General features: G+C 47.0%; 1 protein-coding gene and 1 long non-coding RNA gene across 5 annotated transcripts in view; one reads left to right on the top strand and one right to left on the bottom strand.

The window, feature by feature from the left end:
* The window catches only part of LOC135055888 (uncharacterized), a 76,948-nt gene extending 71,592 nt beyond the window's left edge, over positions 1-5,356 (bottom strand). The window contains exon 1 of the long non-coding RNA XR_010243842.1: positions 4,552-5,356. This is a non-coding gene — a long non-coding RNA (uncharacterized LOC135055888). The remainder of the gene's footprint in view (positions 1-4,551) is intronic.
* Positions 1-24,386, top strand: part of SEPTIN9 (septin 9) — a 442,263-nt gene that overhangs the window by 339,677 nt on the left and 78,200 nt on the right. The gene's annotated exons all lie outside the window — the stretch shown is intronic.

Below are 24,386 nucleotides of genomic sequence, written 5' to 3'. Positions count from 1 at the left end.
CTACTCCGACCTCCAACTGTTCCCTGGACTATGCCCTTATCAGGAGATCGTCCAAGTAAGGGATAATTAAGACGCCTTTTCTTCGAAGAAGAATCATCATTTCGGCCATTACCTTGGTAAAGACCCGGGGTGCCGTGGACAATCCAAACGGCAGCGTCTGAAACTGATAGTGACAGTTCTGCACCACGAACCTGAGGTACCCTTAGTGAGAAGGGCAAATTTGGGACATAGAGGTAAGCATCCCTGATGTCCCGGGACACTATATAGTCCCCTTCTTCCTGGTTCGTTATCACTGCTCTGAGTGACTCCATCTTGATTTGAACCTTTGTAAGTGTTCAAAAAAATTTTTTAGAATAAGTCTCACCTAGCCTTCTGGCTTCAGTACCACAATATAGTGTGGAATAATACCCCTTTTCTTGTAGTAGGAGGGGTAATTTAATTATCACCTGCTGGGAATACAGCTTGTGAATTTTTTCCCATACTGCCTCCTTGTCGGAGGGAGACCTTGGTAAAACAGACTTCAGGAGCCTGCGAAGGGGAAACGTCTCGACATTCCAATCTGTACCCCTGGGATACTACTTGTAGGATCCAGGGGTCCTGTACGGTCTCAGCGCCATGCTGAGAACTTGTCAGAAGCGGTGGAACGCTTCTGTTCCTGGGAATGGGCTGCCTGCTGCAGTCTTCTTCCCTTTCCTCTATCCCTGGGCAGATATGATCTTATAGGGACGAAAGGACTGAGGCTGAAAAGACGGTGTCTTTTTCTGCAGAGATGTGACTTAGGGTAAAAACGGCGGATTTTCCAGCAGTTGCCGTGGCCACCAGGTCCGATGGACCGACCCCAAATAACTCCTCTTCCTTTATACGGCAATACACCTTTGTGCCGTTTGGAATCTGCATCACCTGACCACTGTCGTGTCCATAACATCTTCTGGCAGATATGGACATCGCATTTACTCTTGATGCCAGAGTGCAAATATCCCTCTGTGCATCTCGCATATATAGAAATGCATCCTTTAAATGCTCTATAGTCAATAAAATACTGTCCCTGTCAAGGGTATCAATATTTTTAGTCAGGGAATCCGACCAAGCCACCCCAGCTCTGCACATCCAGGCTGAGGCGATCGCTGGTCGCAGTATAACACCAGTATGTGTGTATATACTTTTTATGATATTTTCCAGCCTCCTGTCAGCTGGTCCTTGAGGACGGCCCTATCTATAGACGGTACCGCCACTTGTTTTGATAAGCGTGTGAGCGCCTTATCCACCCTAAGGGGTGTTTCCCAACGCGCCCTAACTTCTGGCGGGAAAGGGTATACCGCCCATAATTTTCTATCGGGGGGAACCCACGCATCATCACACACTTTATTTAATTTATCTGATTCAGGAAAAACTACGGTAGTTTTTTCACATCCCACATAATACCCTCTTTTGTGGTACTTGTAGTATCAGAAATATGTAACACCTCCTTCATTGCCTTTAACGTGTGGCCCTAATAAGGAATACGTTTGTTTATTCACCGTCGACACTGGATTCAGTGTCCCTGTCTGTGTCTGTGTCGACCGACTAAAGTAAACGGGCGTTTTAAAACCCCTGACGGTGTTTTTGAGACGTCTGGACCGGTACTAATTGTTTGTCGGCCGTCTCATGTCGTCAACCGACCTTGCAGCGTGTTGACATTATCACGTAATTCCCTAAATAAGCCATCCATTCCGGTGTCGACTCCCTAGAGAGTGACATCACCATTACAGGCAATTGCTCCGCCTCCTCACCAACATCGTCCCCATACATGTCGACACACACGTACCGACACACAGCACACACACAGGGAATGCTCTAATAGAGGACAGGACCCACTAGCCCTTTGGAGAGACAGAGGGAGAGTTTACCAGCACACACCAAAAACGCTATAATTATATAGGGACAACCTTATATAAGTGTTTTCCCTTATAGCATCTTTTTTATATATTTCTAACGCCAAATTAGTGCCCCCCCTCTCTGTTTTAACCCTGTTTCTGTAGTGCAGTGCAGGGGAGAGCCTGGGAGCCTTCCCTCCAGCCTTTCTGTGAGGGAAAATGGCGCTGTGTGCTGAGGAGATAGGCCCCGCCCCTTTTTCGGCGGCCTCGTCTCCCGCTCTTAACGGATTCTGGCAGGGGTTAAATATCTCCATATAGCCTCCGGAGGCTATATGTGAGGTATTTTTAGCCAAAATAGGTATTCATTTGCCTCCCAGGGCGCCCCCCTCCCAGCGCCCTGCACCCTCAGTGACTGCCGTGTGAAGTGTGCTGAGAGGAAAATGGCGCACAGCTGCAGTGCTGTGCGCTACCTTTTGAAGACTGAGGAGTCTTCTGCCGCCGATTCTGGACCTCTTCTTACTTCAGCATCTGCAAGGGGGCCGGCGGCAAGGCTCCGGTGACCATCCAGGCTGTACCTGTGATCGTCCCTCTGGAGCTGATGTCCAGTAGCCAAGAAGCCAATCCATCCTGCACGCAGGTGAGTTCACTTCTTCTCCCCTAAGTCCCTCGTTGCAGTGATCCTGTTGCCAGCAGGACTCACTGTAAAATAAAAAACCTAAGCTAAACTTTTCTAAGCAGCTCTTTAGGAGAGCCACCTAGATTGCACCCTTCTCGGCCGGGCACAAAAATCTAACTGGCTTGGAGGAGGGTCATAGGGGGAGGAGCCAGTGCACACCACCTGATCGGAAAGCTTTACTTTTGTGCCCTGTCTCCTGCGGAGCCGCTATTCCCCATGGTCCTTTCAGGAACCCCAGCATCCACTAGGACGATAGAGAAACTTTGTTTACCTTTTTACTTTGCAAACATAGAGAAAGCCATATTCACATAAAATACACTGAAACAAGCCAGATCAAAAGAAAATACACCGAAAAAAGCCAGTTTCACATAAAATACACTCCACAAGAAAATACACTGGAAAAATACACTTCCACATAAAATGTTTTTTTTAAAACCCACAAACATAAAATAAATTTTGAAATTCAAAACCACATAAATTAATTGAAAAAGTCAGATTCACATAGTACACGTCTCCATGTGTCACTTTAGCCCCTCCCATGTCATTCCAGCCCAGGGACAGATTATAGGTGGGGTGACAGGGGACACAGTATCCACTATCCAGCATCCCCCCAGCTCCACATACAGTATCAAGCATCCCCCCCAGCTCCAAACCCAGTAGCCAGCATCCCCCCCAGCTCCACACACAGTAGCCAGCATCCCCCCCAGCTCCAAACACTGTAGCCAGCATCCCCCCAGCTCCACACACAGTAGCCAGCATCCCCCCCAGATCCAAACACAGTTCCCAGCATCCCCCCCAGATCCAAACACAGTAGTCAGCATTCCCCCCAGCTCCAAACACTGCAGCCAGCATCCCCCCAGCTCCACACACAGTAGCCAGCATCCCCCCCAGATCCAAACACAGTTCCCAGCATCCCCCCCAGATCCAAACACAGTAGTCAGCATTCCCCCCAGCTCCACACACAGCATAACATCCAAGACCCGAGTATTCCCTCCTCCTCCCCTCTCACTCCCCGCAGGTATTTAGCATCTGATCTCCTCACCGCACGGCGCGTGGTGCTGGCTGGGCCGCCCTCACCGCACAGATGACAGCGGCGCCTGGGTCCCCCTCACCGCACAGATGACAGCGGCGCCTGGGTCCCCCTCAACGCACAGATGACAGCGGCACCTGGGTCCCCCTCATCATGCAGACAGGCTCTCATGGCAGGCTCCAGGCTCCACCACCACCCCCTCCTCCGCTGTGGCATTTAGACACCAGCCGCAGCCTAGACTGCATACTTACAATGGCGTCCACGAGTCCCGCAGCTGCATCCTCTCCTGTGGCAGCGGCTCCGCCTCTCATTAAGCGATGTGACGTCCTAACTTCACATCCCGCATAGAGCGGAGCAGTGCCGGCGCCTCCCAAGCCTCCTGTGACGGAGGCAGGCTGTTGGAAGGCTGAGACAAGTGCCGGTGCGAGTCAAGAGCCGCGTCACTTGAATGAGAGAGAGCGGGAGCCGCATCACAACAAGGAGAGAGCCGCATGCGGCTCGAGAGCCGCGGGTTGGCCACCTCTGGTATAAGGGGTCCTACTATTGTGGTGCATAATGCGTATAAGGGGTGTATGGTGTGATAAACTACACTGAAGGACACGCCCCCTTTTGAGTGGCCACGCCCCCTTTAGGTGCGCGCTTATTTACAAACTTCACATTTACATACCCCCACTTAAAAATTTCCACTTCAACCACAGGTTGTGTGTATTTTAATAGAAAATGATGTACGCTTGTATGTTGTTAGAATATTAATTATATTTGTAAGAGCATAGACTAATAAGTGGGAGGAGTCAGGAATAGTAAGGGGAGGAGTCACAGAGGTGGGCCTGTGTGCTTCAAAAATGCCAGGGCCTATTTTTAGTCCCAGTCCGGCCCTGGCTTGGATAGTTCTATTTAGAATGAAGACACTGTCACAACATGGACTGATAATTGCACAACTGCAGCGATTATTAATACACAGGCCACTATATGTTTTATAATCAAAAAAATACCTGAACACTGCATTGTTGTACCATCACCTCAATGAATGGGTTTACTATGGCACATGTGCCCACTATCCGAAGTCTTCTGAATCCACGCACAGCGACGTTGCCGGCCTGGTATTGTACTGCACACACATCACAAGTCTGTTTTGTACAACTTTTGTTATCAATACAAGACACAGCTCTGCTGCTGCGGGCTCCCGAGTCCCAGGAATTGTCAGGAGGTCTCTGGAGCCAAGGCCACTGCGTTCCTTTAACCCATTGCCTGCTGGTGCCCCGCCTCTATGTGCCATGTGACAGGGGGCGTGGCGGTGTGTCTCACAGGCGCCCAGCTTAGAGCATATACTTTCTCTAGTGTGTTCGGATCCGGTGCTTGCTGCTGCTGCTAGGGGTGAGCGTGGTCTGCAGCCCGGGAAAAGCTGTGTTGCGGAGGTAGGTGGTTGTATAGTGGGAGTGGGGGGAAGCTGCACCGCAGTGCACGGAGCAGTAGTACATTGCAGTGATCATTCCATATGCAGCAGCGTGTGTAAGGGGAGGGCTGCCAGTAAACCCCATGCTCTGCAAGTTGGGGGATGATGCGCTGGTCCCCGATGGCTGGGGGTGGTTTACTGACTGTCGCTCCCGTCGGAGGTAACAATGATGCATTGGGGAAGGTGACCTGATCCTTTATGATTGTACTGCATTACTTGCTCTGCCCTCACCCATACCTGCCGTTAGGTCCGTTCCAGCATAATTGTAGACTGTAATTGTTCCTCCCTAACCTTAGGGGGATTAACGAAGAATCAATTCTGTATTGTTACTCCTTCTTCAGGGGGCAGGTCAGTATCCTGCAGCTGCAGCACACAAATGTAAGGCCCATTGCAGCAGCTGTGTAGCTGTCAGTCTCAGTGTGATCTGGATTGTATTGATATTTTTAGGTGCTTGTTGAGCAATGACTAGTTTGAATATGTAGATGTAGTTTTATAAAACATTTTTCCTCTTTGAATCATAGTCTCAGCAGCAGCTTTCGTCTGAACCTGTCTGTAACTGCCCAGGGATAGACATAGAAATGGCCATATGTCTGTCATCCATAACTGGTTTTGGGTTGCAAAACACATATTTGCAGTAGTCTTAGGGAAACTTTGCACCTGCACCATCTATCCACACCGTGTCATGTCACAGGCTTATAGCAGCATGAGGGAAGTAACACCTCACAGCCATGATTAGCTAAACAAGAGCTCATACTCCCTGCTTCCAGGCCTCAAGATTTAATGGAGTAGTGTGAGAGGAGGGGAGCATTAATTTATTAAATAGCCACCCTGCAAAGATGGTTGCCTCCACCAAATCTGCTAGTCTGTACTGTGTGTCATGAGAAGACCACAAATCAACCATTGTAATGTTTTGATGGATGAGTATTAATGATTTATTGCATAGGAATATGTTAGTTCGTGACCCGTGTGCACCATTGATGATAGTAAAATGTCATTTGTCTTATCATGATGCTCATTGCACCATGTGTGGGAGTGTTTTTTTTTTTTTTTGTTTGTTTATGGTTGATGTCAGAGGTTGGAACACTAAAATATCAGATCTTGTCACTTGGTTTCTTGTGGGTTGTTAAAATTTTGTGTATATATATATATATATATATATATATATATATATATATATATATATATATATATTTCAATGAAAAATCTATTGAGGGTTTTTGTTTTTTTCTTAAAAATAAAAAATACTTCCATTATTCATGGTTATATCACTGAATATCCGCTTTGTAATATGGCTGAATGCACAATTATCACACCTCCAAGGGACATTTACTACAGTGCATAGAAAGCATCCCTGCAGGCCGCTATCTAGGAAGTTCAAGTGCCCCTAATTGCTGCTATTGCAGCACTCATTGAGATATGTATTTGTTGAACAAGATTCAGCAGAATGCTAGAATAATGTTGAGTCTATTTCTTCCTCACTGTTGAAGATCTGTCTTGGTTTCCTGTACAGTGAGAGAAGACACAGAGACATCACCCTCCTTACCCCCCTCCCCTTCTCCCCACCACTCTCATTCTCTACTGTTTAATCTCTCTAATCTGCCAAAGAGGCACACATCCTTCTCAAGATACACTAGCCTGCCTATTCTATAACCTCTTCCAGGTCATGCTGTCCATTTCTGTTTGGGGAAGGGTTGCGATGACTGCAGTGTTTACATTAGACAACAGAACTTAAGTGTATATGTGTTTATTTCCTTAGTGTGTATGTATGTATGTATATATATATATATATATATATATATACACACATACACACATACACACATACATGCTCAAGTTTATCAATACATAGGCCTGGTGTTGGTGATTATGATTCTTTTTATGTTGAATATTTATTAACAATTATTTAAATAGTGCCAACGTATTATGTTCTGCTTTACAATTGGGAGCAAACATTGATATCAGTAGAAGGATAAGAGGGTGCTACTCGCTAGTTTACAACCGATATGAAATATGAAGTCATTTGTCAGTAATTTTTTCCCTGTGTGTGTGTGTGTGTGTGTGTATATGCACACACCTGTCAAAAGTTTGAGCATCCCCCATTTTTCACGGAATATTAATGTATACTTTTAACTCCTCAAGATAGTCCTCCTTTGCTGATATAACCAACGAACACTGTTGCAGAAGTTCCCACAAATGTGTTGCACATGTAGGTTGCTTTACTGTCATCCTTCTAAATAGTTAATCCCAAACCAGTTCAATGAGATTTAAAATAAATCAAATCAAAGCCTAATAACATTATTAATGTTAGAAAGCATTAAAGCATGGTTGATCAAGGTTTCTAATACATTATACAATTTTTTTTTTTTCATCATTGCAAAAAAAATTGGCTTAAACCAAAAAAGCGTTTTTTTTTAAATAAAAATATTTAAGCATGCGTTTTGTTTTTTTCCCCCTCCTAACCCTGGCCACAAGTAACACGAGCTACCTCTGTACTCACTGTTTTGCAAGACCCACAGGCTGCATACAAAAATCCATGATTCTAGAATGAGTGGAGGCTACAAGGGGAGAGGATTGGGGGGAAGGGGGGTTTTGAGGTGCCGTTGGCAGTGTCTACACAAAGTTCTAGCTGCATCGCACCCCCTCTCATGGCTGATTGAATTGACCCCTTGGTGTCACAAAGGTTTATTTGCTAAGCGCCACAGCTTACTGGCGTGTTTAAGGGAAAAAATGTTAGAAGGCAATGCCTTTAATAGCAAATAATGTTCTGTAACAAACCCCACAGTCCTTTTTACCTATTCTACGACAACCATGCCGGATAAAACAAAGATTGAAGACATTTGATCCATCTGTCCATAAGATCTTCCAGTCTTCAATAGTCCTGCTTTATGGTACAAAATGTAGCTGCCAGGCTGTTAACCAACCAGCATTGTTCCAGCCACATAACACCAATCTGTACTCTCACTGGCTGCCTGTAAGATGGCGAATCGTTTTCAAGATTGGATTACTGACGTTCAAAGCCCTACATGACCAGGATCCAGGGTACTTGAAGCAGCTTCTGGACTATTAACAGTACCTAGAATCTCCCTGAATTCATTTGGGGGTCAAGCCTTTAGCCGTGCAGCTCCAACTCTATGGAACTGTCTTCCATCTGCGGTTCGTGAAGCCTCTACTCGAGAATCCTTCAAAAATAGACTTTCCTGTGCACCCAAGCACTAATGTCTCTTATTAAGCTTGTTTTGTATTTTGTGCTGTAAAGGCAAATGTAAAGCACATAGGGTTCAATCCAATCTGGTGTGAAGTGCTGTTGGCGGCATTTAAATGCTGGCAATGGCACCTGATCTAGCACCCTTCGCAGCCTGAATTAGTAAAAAATTGCTTGCTACCCTATGGGGCAGCGAGCACTTTTGAGCATGTTTGACCCGCTGTAAAGTGTTGCCGCGATGATTCCCTCCTGCGATGTCACGGCTAAGTGGATTGACCCCTTTGAGCCCTATTAGGAGAAAAGTGCTATATAAAAAAACACTTATTTATTATTATTGCACATCCGTTCTTTCACTTCTGCAGACCAGCTGTAAGTTGTTGTTGTTTTTTCTCTAATTTTTTTTTTTTTTTATCCCTTAGGGTGGGTATATACTTGCACAGCGTCTGCACGGTTTTCCAAATTGTCACGACAAATCGTCTAAATCATGCGCTATGTATTCACTATTGCATGCTCCCATGGGTTGCATGTGACATCGTCTGGTCAGCCCTGCTGCATGGGCAACTGGAAGATATTGTATGCGTCCTGATGCAGTGTAATGAAGGACAAAACAAGATGTGTTCCGTTGCTCATTACAGGCTAGTGTGTACCAGCAATCTAGCAATGGTAGTGGACAAATGGCGATTTCCTCGTTCATCATCCCTATTGCTGGTTGCCCTAATGTGTACCCATCCTTAGATATACATTTTTCGGTGTTAAAAAAACAACATAGTTTGCCACTTACCATTTTTACCATTTTAGGTTATTCACTGGACTTGATTTTTTTTAAAATTTCAATAAAAACTGGACAAATCGGGGTGTTTTTAAACTTTTGACCACTAGTGTGTGTGTGTATGTGTATATGCTAAATTTTAACTTTGTGCCAGAACTTGGAGGCCAACTGAGGAGTTGAGCAAAACCAATAGCATGTGAGGAGCAGAAAAATGTAAAAAAAAAATGTAAAAACATTTTAAGGTCCAATGATCACCAGCTGTAATGCTTCTTCCTGAGCTGTGTCAGTGAGTTTGCCATCTGTGGTTAGAAAGGAGAAGATCTAGAGGTAGATTTACTAACCCATGGTATGTCAAAGCGCCAATAACCTATAGCTTTACAATGAAAATAAATGCAAAGCAATCCTGATTTATCAATATTTCCTGTTGCCATCTTCTAACTATCAAAGTCACTGATTATGTGGTTTTGACAAACTGAAATTTAATAAATGTACCCTCTTGCGGTGAAATGTAATAGCCTGCAATTTGCAGCCATCGCTGATATATACTGGTGAGTCTACCTGATTTCTGATTTTTAAATGATTGCCACTTTAAAAATATGTGCGCAAGATGCACGCTGTTACATTTCCCCTCCTGTTCTTGCTAACAGATCAGTGAGATAAATGTGTTTTCAGATAGACAATATTATCGCAGTTTCATTACATCCTCCAGGGCATGTAGGGGCAGTTTGTGGATGATCACTTATGTGTCCTTTATTTGTCCAGAGAATTCATACTTAGCATGTCTGATTGTTGTAGGTAAAATCTACACTAAGCCATGTCACTAGCTTTAAATCCATGGCTATTGCTTGATACATATGAATGAACATTTCTCATGGTTGTATGATCCCTACTAACAATTCTGTATGGAACTTTGACATCCTGCTGTTGCTGAAGAATGGGTAGTGGCAACCTTTGGCCTTACAGCTGCTGAAGTTTTTCTAAATCTTAGCCAATCCCTGCACCCGAATAAGCAATATAGTAGATGTTAAAATGTGCAACCACAAATGCCACTGGAATAAACCCTCTAATTTATATCCATTTTAAAATCTAATAGTAATTATCAGGGTTTGGATTAAGACTAATGTTCGTTACTTTTGCTTAGTGGGAGCAATTAATTTGTTTCCCCCGGTGACGCTGACCAGTGAGTGCCCGACAGAGCAATTAAATTATTGCATCATTCTGATGCCCATTAGCTGCTGGAGACATAGTGCTGCTCGCAGCCTCCTGAGGTGGCGAGCAGAAACGCTCACGTTGTCCTGTTATGGGTACTGTTTGGCGCGACAAGCACAAAAAAATGGACACCTGGCTCCGGAAACACACATTTGCATTTCACTCTATCTATAGTGTTGAGCAGTATCCAAATATGAGTGGCCAAAAAACATTTTGACTCGCCCCCAGTGTCTCTGCAATCTCTTCTGTCTCCGTGTCTGGAATGTGATAGTGTATACACATACAAATATTCCTGGTACCTCTGAACACATGGTTGCATTTACATCTATAAAGTTTCATAGGCCTGTATGAGGAAGTGATAAACCTCCCTGGTGTGTGTCCCCTCTCCACCCACCCGCTCTCCCCCCTAAGGACCTTTTTATTCTTCTTTCCCTAGGCCAAGCCTCCCCTTCCCTTCCTCCTCCAACACAGCCCCACATCCTCTCCTGGAACACTTGGCATAAGATAGTGAAAGGTCACCATTCTTGGCCTTGTACAGGGTGCTGTTCCAGGTCTTGGACTTGGGTGTTTGAAACAGGAAGAATAATTTAAATGAAACACCCATACTAAAAGCCTAACTGCCTATCAAATATATATTTCTCTGACGTCCTAGTGGATGCTGGGGACTCCGAAAGGACCATGGGGAATAGCGGCTCCGCAGGAGACTGGGCACAAAAGTAAAAGCTTTAGGACTACCTGGTGTGCACTGGCTCCTCCCCCTATGACCCTCCTCCAAGCCTCAGTTAGATTTTTGTGCCCGAACGAGAAGGGTGCTCACTAGGTGGCTCTCCTGAGCTGCTTAGTAAAAAAGTTCAAGTATAGGTTTTTTATTTTCAGTGAATCCTGCTGGCAACAGGTTCACTGCACCGAGGGACTAAGGGGAGAAGAAGCGAACTCACCTGCGTGCAGAGTGGATTGGGCTTCTAGGCTACTGGACATTAGCTCCAGAGGGACGATCACAGGCCCAGCCATGGATGGGTCCCAGAGCCGCGCCGCCGGCCCCCTTACAGAGCCAGAAGACTGAAGAGGTCCGGAAAATCGGCGGCAGAAGACGTCCTGTCTTCAATAAGGTAGCGCACAGCACCGCAGCTGTGCGCCATTGCTCTCAGCACACTTCACACTCCGGTCACTGAGGGTGCAGGGCGCTGGGGGGGGGGGGCGCCCTGAGACGCAATAAAAACACCTTAGATGGCAAAAAAATACATCACATATAGCTCCTGGGCTATATGGATGCAATTAACCCCTGCCAATTTTTCCTTAAAAAAGCGGGAGAAAGGCTCCGCCCCCTTCTCGGCGGCCTATCTCCTCAGCACACTGGCGCCATTTTCCCTCACAGCTCCGTTGGAGGGAAGCTCCCTGACTCTCCCCTGCAGTCCTGCACTACAGAAACAGGGTAAAACAAGAGAGGGGGGGCACTAATTTGGCAGATAAATCTATACAGCAGCTATATAAGGGAAAAACACTTATATAAGGTTATCCCTGTATATATATATATATATATATATATATATATATATATACATAGCTATATACATATATATATATATAGCTAGCGCTCTGGTGTGTGCTGGCAAACTCTCCCTCTGTCTCCCCAAAGGGCTAGTGGGGTCCTGTCCTCTATCAGAGCATTCCCTGTGTGTGTGCTGTGTGTCGGTACGTTGTGTCGACATGTATGAGGAGGAAAATGGTATGGAGGCGGAGCAATTGCCTGTAATAGTGATGTCACCCCCTAGGGAGTCGACACCTGACTGGATGGTCTTATGGAAGGAATTACGTGATAGTGTCAGCACTTTACAAAAGACTGTTGATGACATGAGACAGCCGGCAAATCAGTTATTACCTGTACAGGCGTCTCAAACACCGTCAGGGGCTCTAAAGCGCCCGTTACCTCAGATGGTCGACACAGACCCAGACACGGACACTGACTCCAGTGTCGACGGTGAGGAAACAAACGTATTTTCCAGTAGGGCCACACGTTACATGATCACGGCAATGAAGGAGGTTTTGAACATTTCTGATAATACCCTTTTTTGTGGTACTTGTAGTATGTGGGGTGTGAAAAAACTACCCGTAGTTTTTCCTGAATCAGATGAATTAAATGAGGTGTGTGATGAAGCGTGGGTTTCCCCCGATAAAAAACTGCTAATTTCTAAAAAATTATTGGCATTATACCCTTTCCCGCCAGAGGTTAGGGCGCGTTGGGAAACACCCCCTAGGGTAGATAAGGCGCTCACACGCTTATCAAAACAAGTGGCGTTACCGTCTCCTGATACGGCCGCCCTCAAGGAACCAGCTGATAGGAAGCTGGAAAATATCCTAAAAAGTATATACACACATACTGGTATTATACTGCGACCAGCAATCGCCTCAGCCTGGATGTGCAGTGCTGGGGTGGCTTGGTCGGATTCCCTGACTGAAAATATTGATACCCTGGACAGGGACAGTATATTATTGACTATAGAGCATTTAAAGGATGCATTTCTATATATGCGAGATGCACAGATGGATATTTGCACTCTGGCATCAAGAGTAAGTGCGCTGTCCATTTCTGCCAGAAGAAGGTTATGGACGCGACAGTGGTCAGGTGATGCGGATTCCAAACGGCATATGGAAGTATTGCCGTATAAAGGGGAGGAGTTATTTGGGGTCGGTCTATCGGACCTGGTGGCCACGGCAACGGCTGGGAAATCCACCTTTTTACCCCAGGTCACCTCTCAGCAGAAAAAGACAGTCTTTTCAGGCTCAGTCCTTTCGTCCCCATAAGAGCAAGCGGGCAAAAGGCCACTCATATCTGCCCCGGGGCAGAGGAAGGGAAAAAGACTGCAGCAGGCAGCCTCTTCCCAGGAACAGAAGCCCTCCCCCGCTTCTGCCAAGTCCTCAGCAGGACGCTGGGGCCTTACAAGCGGACTCAGGCACGGTGGGGGCCCGTCTCAAGAATTTCAGCGCGCAGTGGGCTCACTCGCAAGTGGACCCCTGGATCCTGCAGGTAGTATCTCAGGGGTACAAATTGGAATTCGAGACGTCTCCCCCTCGCCGGTTCCTGAAGTCTGCTTTACCAACGTCTCCCTCCGACAGGGAGGCGGTATTGGAAGCCATTCACAAGCTGTATTCCCAGCAGGTGATAATCAAGGTACCCCTCCTACAACAGGGAAAGGGGTATTATTCCACGCTGTTTGTGGTACCAAAGCCGGACGGCTCGGTGAGACCTATTTTAAATCTGAAATCCTTGAACACTTACATACAAAGGTTCAAATTCAAGATGGAGTCACTCAGAGCAGTGATAGCGAACCTGGAAGAAGGGGACTATATGGTGTCTCTGGACATCAAGGATGCTTACCTCCATGTCCCAATTTGCCCTTCTCACCAAGGGTACCTCAGGTTTGTGGTACAGAACTGTCACTATCAGTTTCAGACGCTGCCGTTTGGATTGTCCACGGCACCCCGGGTCTTTACCAAGGTAATGGCCGAAATGATGATTCTTCTTCGAAGAAAAGGCGTCTTAATTATCCCTTACTTGGACGATCTCCTGATAAGGGCAAGGTCCAGAGAACAGTTAGAGGTCGGAGTAGCACTATCTCAAGTAGTACTACGACAGCACGGGTGGATTCTAAATATTCCAAAATCGCAGCTGATTCCGACGACACGTCTGCTGTTCCTAGGGATGATTCTGGACACAGTCCAGAAAAAGGTGTTTCTCCCGGAGGAGAAAGCCAGGGAGTTATCCGACCTAGTCAGGAACCTCCTAAAACCAGGCCAAGTGTCAGTGCATCAATGCACAAGGGTCCTGGGAAAAATGGTGGCTTCTTACGAAGCGATTCCATTCGGCAGATTCCACGCAAGAACTTTTCAGTGGGATCTGCTGGACAAATGGTCCGGATCGCATCTTCAAATGCATCAGCGGATAACCCTGTCTCCAAGGACAAGGGTGTCTCTCCTGTGGTGGTTACAGAGTGCTCATCTTCTAGAGGGCCGCAGATTCGGCATTCAGGACTGGGTCCTGGTGACCACCGATGCCAGCCTGAGAGGCTGGGGAGCAGTCACACAGGGAAGAAATTTCCAGGGCTTGTGGTCAAGCATGGAAACGTCACTTCACATAAATATCCTGGAACTAAGGGCCATTTACAATGCCCTAAGTCAGGCAAGGCCTCTGCTTCAGGGTCAGCCGGTGTTGATCCAGTCGGACAACATCACGGCAGTCGCCCACGTAAACAGACAGGGCGGCACAAGAAGCAGGAGGGCAATGACGGAAGTTGCAAGGATTCTTCGCTGGGCGGAAAATCATGTGATAGCACTGTCAGCAGTGTTCATTCCGGGAGTGGACAACTGGGAAGCAGACTTCCTCAGCAGACACGACCTCCACCCGGGGGAGTGGGGACTTCACCCAGAAGTCTTCCACATGATTGTGAACCGTTGGGAAAAACCAAAGGTGGACATGATGGCGTCCCGCCTCAACAAAAAACTGGACAGATATTGCGCCAGGTCAAGGGACCCTCAGGCAATAGCTGTGGACGCTCTGGTAACACCGTGGGTGTACCAGTCAGTATATGTGTTCCCTCCTCTGTCTCTCATACCCAAGGTACTGAGAATCATAAGAAGGAGAGGAGTAAGGACTATACTCGTGGCTCCAGATTGGCCACGAAGGACTTGGTACCCGGAACTTCAAGAGATGCTCACGGAAGACCCGTGGCCTCTACCTCTAAGAAAGGACCTGCTCCAGCAGGGACCCTGTCTGTTCCAAGACTTACCGCGGCTGCGTTTGACGGCATGGCGGTTGAACGCCGGATCCTGAAGGAAAAAGGCATTCCGGATGAAGTCATCCCTACCCTGATCAAAGCCAGGAAGGATGTAACTGTGCAACATTATCACCGTATTTGGCGTAAATATGTTGCGTGGTGTGAGGCCAGGGAGGCCCCTACAGAGGAATTTCAACTGGGTCGTTTCCTGCATTTCCTGCAAACAGGACTGTCTATGGGCCTAAAATTAGGGTCCTTTAAGGTTCAAATTTCGGCCCTGTCGATATTCTTCCAAAAAGAACTAGCTTCAGTTCCTGAAGTTCAGACGTTTGTCAAGGGGGTACTGCATATACAGCCTCCTTTTGTGCCTCCAGTGGCACCTTGGGATCTCAATGTAGTTTTGGGGTTCCTAAAATCACATTGGTTTGAACCACTACTAGGGACTTGGAGGATTCCAAGTTGCTGGACGTAGTCAGGGCCCTGAAAATATGTTTCCAGGACGGCTGGAGTCAGAAAATCTGACTCGCTGTTTATCCTGTATGCACCCAACAAGCTGGGTGCTCCTGCTTCTAAGCAGACTATTGCTCGTTGGATTTGTAGTACAATTCAGCTTGCACATTCTGTGGCAGGCCTGCCACAGCCAAAATCTGTAAAAGCCCATTCCACACGGAAAGTGGGCTCATCTTGGGCAGCTGCCCGAGGGGTCTTGGCTTTACAACTTTGCCGAGCAGCTACTTGGTCAGGGGCAAACACGTTTGCTAAATTCTACAAATTTGATACCCTGGCTGAGGAGGATCTGGAGTTCTCTCATTCGGTGCTGCAGAGTCATCCGCACTCTCCCGCCCGTTTGGGAGCTTTGGTATAATCCCCATGGTCCTTTCGGAGTCCCCAGCATCCACTAGGACGTCAGAGAAAATAAGAATTTACTTACCGATAATTCTATTTCTCATAGTCCGTAGTGGATGCTGGGCGCCCATCCCAAGTGCGGATTGTCTGCAATACTTGTACATAGTTATTGTTACAAAAATCGGGTTATTATTGTTGTGAGCTATCTTTTCAGAGGCTCCTCTGTTATCATGCTGTTAACTGGGTTCAGATCACAAGTTGTACGGTGTGATTGGTGTGGCTGGTATGAGTCTTACCCGGGATTCAAAATCCTTCCTTATTGTGTACGCTCGTCCGGGCACAGTATCCTAACTGAGGCTTGGAGGAGGGTCATAGGGGGAGGAGCCAGTGCACACCAGGTAGTCCTAAAGCTTTTACTTTTGTGCCCAGTCTCCTGCGGAGCCGCTATTCCCCATGGTCCTTTCGGAGTCCCCAGCATCCACTACGGACTATGAGAAATAGAATTATCGGTAAGTAAATTCTTATTATATATAGATATAGATATAGAGATAGATAGATAGATAGATAGAGATAGATATATTGATATTGTGTATATGTATTTATTTATTTTTTGTATACCTTGGCTTAGTACTTACAAGTTTTCATGAATCTGGCTTAGTACTTACAAGTCTTCATGAATCTGGCTTAGATAGATAAAATTTACAGACTAATAAGCCAGATTCATGAAGACTTGTAAGTACTAAGCCAGATTCATGAAAACTTGTAAGTACTAAGCCAAGGTATACAAAAAATAAATAAATACATATACACAATATCAATATATCTATCTCTATCTATCTATCTATCTCTATATCTATATCTATATATAATAAGAATTTACTTACCGATAATTCTATTTCTCATAGTCCGTAGTGGATGCTGGGGACTCCGAAAGGACCATGGGGAATAGCGGCTCCGCAGGAGACTGGGCACAAAAGTAAAAGCTTTAGGACTACCTGGTGTGCACTGGCTCCTCCCCCTATGACCCTCCTCCAAGCCTCAGTTAGGATACTGTGCCCGGACGAGCGTACACAATAAGGAAGGATTTTGAATCCCGGGTAAGACTCATACCAGCCACACCAATCACACCGTACAACTTGTGATCTGAACCCAGTTAACAGCATGATAACAGAGGAGCCTCTGAAAAGATAGCTCACAACAATAATAACCCGATTTTTGTAACAATAACTATGTACAAGTATTGCAGACAATCCGCACTTGGGATGGGCGCCCAGCATCCACTACGGACTACGAGAAATAGAATTATCGGTAAGTAAATTCTTATTATATATAGATATAGATATAGAGATAGATAGATAGAGATAGATATATTGATATTGTGTATATGTATTTATTTATTTTTTGTATACCTTGGCTTAGTACTTACAAGTTTTCATGAATCTGGCTTAGTACTTACAAGTCTTCATGAATCTGGCTTATTAGTCTGTAAATTTTATCTATCTATCTATCTATCTATCTATCTATCTATCTATCTATCTATCTATCTATCTATCTATCTATCTATCTATCTATCTATCTATCTATCTATCATTCATTCATTCATTCATTCATTCAATCCCTGGTAACATATGGACATGGAAAAGGTTTTCTCTGGCCTCTAATATCACTGTCGGTGAATGGGCCATGCATGGTAGTGTATAGATACAAGGACGGGGCCCTTTCCGTGAACAGGCGATATCTTACAGAAACCGACTGCTTTACTGAAAACACTAACCTGTAATGCCCCAAGTCTATTTCTTGCTGCTCTAAACAGATTGGGGTATATGCAATTGCGGTCGAATTCGACCGTTTTTTAATTCGACAGTTAGACACCCTGCCGCCGGGACCCGAATTCGACATTCAATAAAAAACGGATTCGACAGTCCCGCTGTCGAAAAACGGACCAATTGACGGATATGTGCGTCCTGGATTTTTGGACGGCACAAAAGTGTTTAAAAAAACCCAGAAAAAAATTGCGTGGGGTCCTCCCTCCTAAGCATAACCAGCCTCGGGCTCTTTGAACCGGTCCTGGTTGTAAAAATACGGGGGGAAAATTGACAATGGGATTCCCCGTATTTTTACAACCAGCACTGGGCTCTGCGTCCGGTCCTGGTGCAAAAAATACAGGGGACAAAAAGCGTAGGGGTCCCCCGTATTTTTAACACCAGCACCGGGCTCCAAAAGTCAGAGAGATACCACAGCCGGGGGACACTTTTATATCGGTCCCTGCGGCCCTGGCATTAAATCACTAACTAGTCACCCCTGGCCGGGGTATCCTGGAGGAGTGGGGACCCCTTAAATCAAGGGGTCCCCCCCTCCAGCCACCCAAGGGCCAGGGGTGAAGCCCGAGGCTGTTTCCTCCCCCCCCCCCCATCCAAGGGCTGCGGATGGAGGGCTGATAGCCTTGTGTCAAATAAGAGTATTGTTTTTTGTAGCAGAACTACAAGTCCCAGCAAGCCTCTCCCTCAGCACTCACCAGCGCCATTTTTTACTCCACAGCACCGCTGAGAGGAAGCTCCCCGGACTCTCCCCTGCTTGACACACGGTGAAAGAGGGTTTTAAAGTAGAGGGGGGCACATAATTGGCTTATACATAAGCGCTACTGGGTAAACATTCTGTGTTTTTTCCTGGGTCATATAGCGCTGGGGTGTGTGCTGGCTTACTCTCTCTCTGTCTCTCCAAAGGGCCTGGTGGGGAACCTGTCTTCAGAAAGAGCTTCCCTGTGTGTGTGTGGTGGGTGTTGGTATGCGTGTGTCGACATGTCTGAGGTTGAAGGCTCACCTAAGGAGGAGGGGGAGTGTATGAATATTAGGTGTCCGTCGGCAGCGCCGACACCTGACTGGATGGATATGTGGAATGTTTTAAGTGCTAATGTTAATTTCTCTAACGTCCTAGTGGATGCTGGGGACTCCGAAAGGACCATGGGGAATAGCGGCTCCGCAGGAGACTGGGCACAAAGTAAAAGCTTTAGGACTAGCTGGTGTGCACTGGCTCCTCCCCCTATGACCCTCCTCCAAGCCTCAGTTAAGATTTTGTGCCCGAACGAGAAGGGTGCAATCTAGGTGGCTCTCCTGAGCTGCTTAGAGTAAAAGTTTAAATAGTTTTTTTTATTTTCAGTGAGACCTGCTGGCAACAGGCTCACTGCATCGAGGGACTAAGGGGAGAAGAAGCGAACTCACCTGCGTGCAGAGTGGATTGGGCTTCTTAGGCTACTGGACATTAGCTCCAGAGGGACGATCACAGGCCCAGCCATGGATGGGTCCCGGAGCCGCGCCGCCGGCCCCCTTACAGAGCCAGAAGAGTGAAGAGGTCCGGAAAATCGGCGGCAGAAGACGTCCTGTCTTCAATAAGGTAGCGCACAGCACCGCAGCTGTGCGCCATTGCTCTCAGCACACTTCACACTCCGGTCACTGAGGGTGCAGGGCGCTGGGGGGGGGGGCGCCCTGGGACGCAATGAAAATACCTTAAATGGCTAAAAATACATCACATATAGCTCCTGGGCTATATGGATGTATTTAACCCCTGCCAGTTTTCCACAAAAAAGCGGGAGAAAGGCTCCGCCCCTTTTTCGGCGGCCTATCTCCTCAGCACACAAGCGCCATTTTTTCCTCACAGCTCCGTTGGAGGAAGGCTCCCTGACTCTCCCCTGCAGTCCTGCACTACAGAAACAGGGTAAAACAAGAGAGGGGGGGCACTAAATTGGCATATTAATATATACAGCAGCTATATTAGGGAAAAACACTTATATAAGGTTATCCCTGTGTATGTATATATATATATATATATATATATATATATATATATATATATATATATATATATATATATATATATATATATATATATATATATATATAGCGCTCTGGTGTGTGCTGGCAAACTCTCCCTCTGTCTCCCCAAAGGGCTAGTGGGGTCCTGTCCTCTATCAGAGCATTCCCTGTGTGTGTGCTGTGTGTCGGTACGCTGTGTCGACATGTATGAGGAGGAAAATGGTGTGGAGGCGGAGCAATTGCCTGTGTTAGTGATGTCACCCCCTAGGGAGTCGACACCTGACTGGATGGTCTTATGGAAAGAATTACGTGATAGTGTCGGCACTTTACAAAAGACTGTTGACGACATGAGACAGCCGGCAAATCAGTTAATACCTGTACAGGCGTCTCAAACACCGTCAGGGGCTATAAAACGCCCGTTACCTCAGGTCGATACAGACACTGACTCCAGCGTCGACGGTGAGGAAACAAACGTATTTTCCAGTAGGGCCACACGTTACATGATCACGGCAATGAAGGAGGTTTTGAACATTTCTGATACTACAAGTACCACAAAAAAGGGTATTATGTGGGGTGTGAAAAAACTACCCGTAGTTTTTCCTGAATCAGATGAATTAAATGAGGTGTGTGATGAAGCGTGGGTTTCCCCCGATAAAAAACTGCTAATTTCTAAAAAATTATTGGCATTATACCCTTTCCCGCCAGAGGTTAGGGCGCGTTGGGAAACACCCCCTAGCGTAGATAAGGCGCTCACACGCTTATCAAAACAAGTGGCGTTACCGTCTCCTGATACGGCCGCCCTCAAGGAACCAGCTGATAGGAAGCTGGAAAATATCCTTAAAAGTATATACACACATACTGGTATAATACTGCGACCAGCAATCGCCTCAGCCTGGGTGTGCAGTGCTGGGGTGGCTTGGTCGGATTCCCTGACTGAAAATATTGATACCCTGGACAGGGACAATATATTATTGACTATAGAGCATTTAAAGGATGCATTTCTATATATGCGAGATGCACAGAGGGATATTTGCACTCTGGCATCAAGAGTAAGTGCGATGTCCATTTCTGCCAGAAGAGGATTATGGACGCGACAGTGGTCAGGGGATGCAGATTCCAAACGGCATATGGAAGTATTGCCGTATAAAGGGGAGGAGTTATTTGGGGTCGGTCTATCGGACCTGGTGGCCACGGCAACGGCTGGAAAATCCACCTTTTTACCCCAAGTCACCTCGCAGCAGAAAAAGATACCGTCTTTTCAGGCTCAGTCCTTTCGTCCCCATAAGGGCAAGCGGGCAAAAGGCCACTCATATCTGCCCCGGGGCAGAGGAAGGGGAAAAAGACTGCAGCAAACAGCCTCTTCCCACGAACAGAAGCCCTCCCCCGCTTCTGCCAAGTCCTCAGCATGACGCTGGGGCCTTACAAGCAGACTCAGGCACGGTGGGGGCCCGTCTCAAGAATTTCAGCGCGCAGTGAGCTCACTCGCAAGTGGACCCCTGGATCCTGCAGGTAGTATCTCAGGGGTACAGATTGGAATTCGAGACGTCTCCCCCTCGCCGGTTCCTGAAGTCTGCTTTACCAACGTCTCCCCCCGACAGGGAGGCGGTATTGGAAGCCATTCACAAGCTGTATTCCCAGCAGGTGATAATCAAGGTACCCCTCCTACAACAGGGAAAGGGGTATTATTCCACGCTGTTTGTGGTACCGAAGCCGGACGGCTCTGTGAGACCCATTTTAAATCTGAAATCCTTGAACACTTACATAAAAAGGTTCAAGCTCTAGATGGAGTCACTCAGAGCAGTGATAGCGAACCTGGAAGAAGGGGACTATATGGGGTCTCTGGACATCAAGGATGCTTACCTCCATGTCCCAATTTGCCCTTCTCACCAAGGGTACCTCAGGTTTGTGGTACAGAACTGTCACTATCCGTTTCAGACGCTGCCGTTTGGATTGTCCACGGCACCCCGGGTCTTTACCAAGGTAATGGCCGAAATGATGATTCTTCTTCGAAGAAAAGGCGTCTTAATTATCCCTTACTTGGACGATCTCCTGATAAGGGCAAGGTCCAGAGAACAGTTAGAGGTCGGAGTAGCACTATCTCAAGTAGTACTACGACAGCACGGATGGATTCTAAATATTCCAAAATCGCAGCTGATTCCGATGACACGTCTGCTGTTCCTAGGGATGATTCTGGACACAGTACAGAAAAAGGTGTTTCTCCCGGAGGAGAAAGCCAAGGAGTTATCCGACCTAGTCAGGAACCTCCTAAGACCAGGCCAAGTGTCAGTACATCAATGCACAAGGGTCCTGGGAAAGATGGTGGCTTCTTACGAAGCGATTCCATTCGGCAGATTCCACGCAAAAACTTTTCAGTGGGATCTGCTGGACAAATGGTCCGGATCGCATCTTCAAATGCATCAGCGGATAACCCTGTCTCCAAGGACAAGGGTGTCTCTCCTGTGGTGGTTACAGAGTGCTCATCTCCTAGAGGGCCGCAGATTCGGCATTCAGGATTGGGTCCTGGTGACCACGGATGCCAGCCTGAGAGGCTGGGGAGCAGTCACACAGGGAAGAAATTTCCAGGGCTTGTGGTCAAGCATGGAAACGTCACTTCACATAAATATCCTGGAACTAAGGGCCATTTACAATGCCCTAAGTCAGGCAAGACCTCTGCTTCAGGGTCAGCCGGTGTTGATCCAGTCGGACAACATCACGGCAGTCGCCCACGTAAACAGACAGGGCGGCACAAGAAGCAGGAGGGCAATGATGGAAGTGGCAAGGATTCTTCGCTGGGCGGAGAATCATGTGATAGCACTGTCAGCAGTGTTCATTCCGGGAGTGGACAACTGGGAAGCAGACTTCCTCAGCAGACACGATCTTCACCCGGGGGAGTGGGGACTTCACCCAGAAGTCTTCCACATGATTGTGAACCGTTGGGAAAAACCAAAGGTGGACATGATGGCGTCCCGCCTCAACAAAAAACTGGACAGATATTGCGCCAGGTCAAGGGACCCTCAGGCAATAGCTGTGGACGCTCTGGTAACACCGTGGGTGTACCAGTCAGTGTATGTGTTCCCTCCTCTTCCTCTCATACCAAAAGTACTGAGAATCATAAGAAGGAGAGGAGTAAAGACTATACTCGTGGCTCCGGATTGGCCAAGAAGGACTTGGTACCCGGAAATTCAAGAGATGCTCACGGAAGACCCGTGGCCTCTACCTCTAAGAAAGGACCTGCTCCAGCAGGGACCATGTCTGTTCCAAGACTTACCGCGGCTGCGTTTGACGGCATGGCGGTTGAACGCCGGATCCTGAAGGAAAAAGGCATTCCGGATGAAGTCATCCCTACCCTGATCAAAGCCAGGAAGGATGTAACCATACAACATTATCACCGTATTTGGCGTAAATATGTTGCGTGGTGCGAGGCCAGGAAGGCCCCTACAGAGGAATTTCAACTGGGTCGTTTCCTGCATTTCCTGCAAACAGGACTGTCTATGGGCCTCAAATTAGGGTCCATTAAGTTACAAATTTCGGCCCTGTCAATATTCTTCCAAAAAGAACTGGCTTCTGTTCCTGAAGTTCAGACGTTTGTCAAGGGAGTACTGCATATACAGCCTCCTTTTGTGCCTCCAGTGGCACCTTGGGATCTCAATGTAGTTTTGGGATTCCTAAAATCACATTGGTTTGAACCACTCACCACTGTGGACTTAAAATATCTCACATGGAAAGTGGTAATGCTGTTAGCCCTGGCTTCAGCCAGGCGTGTCTCAGAATTGGCGGCTTTATCCTATAAAAGCCCTTACCTAATTTTTCATACGGACAGGGCAGAATTGAGGACTCGTCCTCAATTTCTTCCTAAGGTGGTTTCAGCATTTCACTTAAACCAGCCTATTGTGGTGCCTGCGGCTACTAGGGACTTGGAGGATTCCAAGTTGCTGGACGTAGTCAGGGCCCTGAAAATGTTTCCAGGACGGCTGGAGTCCGAAAATCTGATTCGCTGTTTATCCTGTATGCACCCAACAAGCTGGGTGCTCCTGCTTCTAAGCAGACGATTGCTCGTTGGATTTGTAGTACAATTCAGCTTGCACATTCTGTGGCAGGCCTGCCACAGCCAAAATCTGTAAAAGCCCATTCCACACGGAAAGTGGGCTCATCTTGGGCGGCTGCCCGAGGGGTCTCGGCTTTACAACTTTGCCGAGCAGCTACTTGGTCAGGGGCAAACACGTTTGCTAAATTCTACAAATTTGATACCCTGGCTGAGGAGGACCTGGAGTTCTCTCATTCGGTGCTGCAGAGTCATCCGCACTCTCCCGCCCGTTTGGGAGCTTTGGTATAATCCCCATGGTCCTTTCGGAGTCCCCAGCATCCACTAGGACGTTAGAGAAATTAAGAATTTACTTACCGATAATTCTATTTCTCATAGTCCGTAGTGGATGCTGGGCGCCCATCCCAAGTGCGGATTGTCTGCATTACTTGTACATAGTTATTGTTACAAAAATCGGGTTATTGTTGTTGTGAGCCATCTTTTCAGAGGCTCCTTCTGTTATCATGCTGTTAACTGGGTTCAGATCACAAGTTGTACGGTGTGATTGGTGTGGCTGGTATGAGTCTTACCCGGGATTCAAAATCCTTCCTTATTGTGTACGCTCGTCCGGTCACAGTATCCTAACTGAGGCTTGGAGGAGGGTCATAGGGGGAGGAGCCAGTGCACACCAGCTAGTCCTAAATCTTTTACTTTGTGCCCAGTCTCCTGCGGAGCCGCTATTCCCC

Source organism: Pseudophryne corroboree, chromosome 3 (genome assembly GCF_028390025.1).
Source record: "Pseudophryne corroboree isolate aPseCor3 chromosome 3, aPseCor3.hap2, whole genome shotgun sequence".
Taxonomy (NCBI): domain Eukaryota; kingdom Metazoa; phylum Chordata; class Amphibia; order Anura; family Myobatrachidae; genus Pseudophryne; species Pseudophryne corroboree.
Note: the sequence above shows the minus strand (reverse complement) of the source record. Positions and strands in the feature narration are given on the sequence as shown.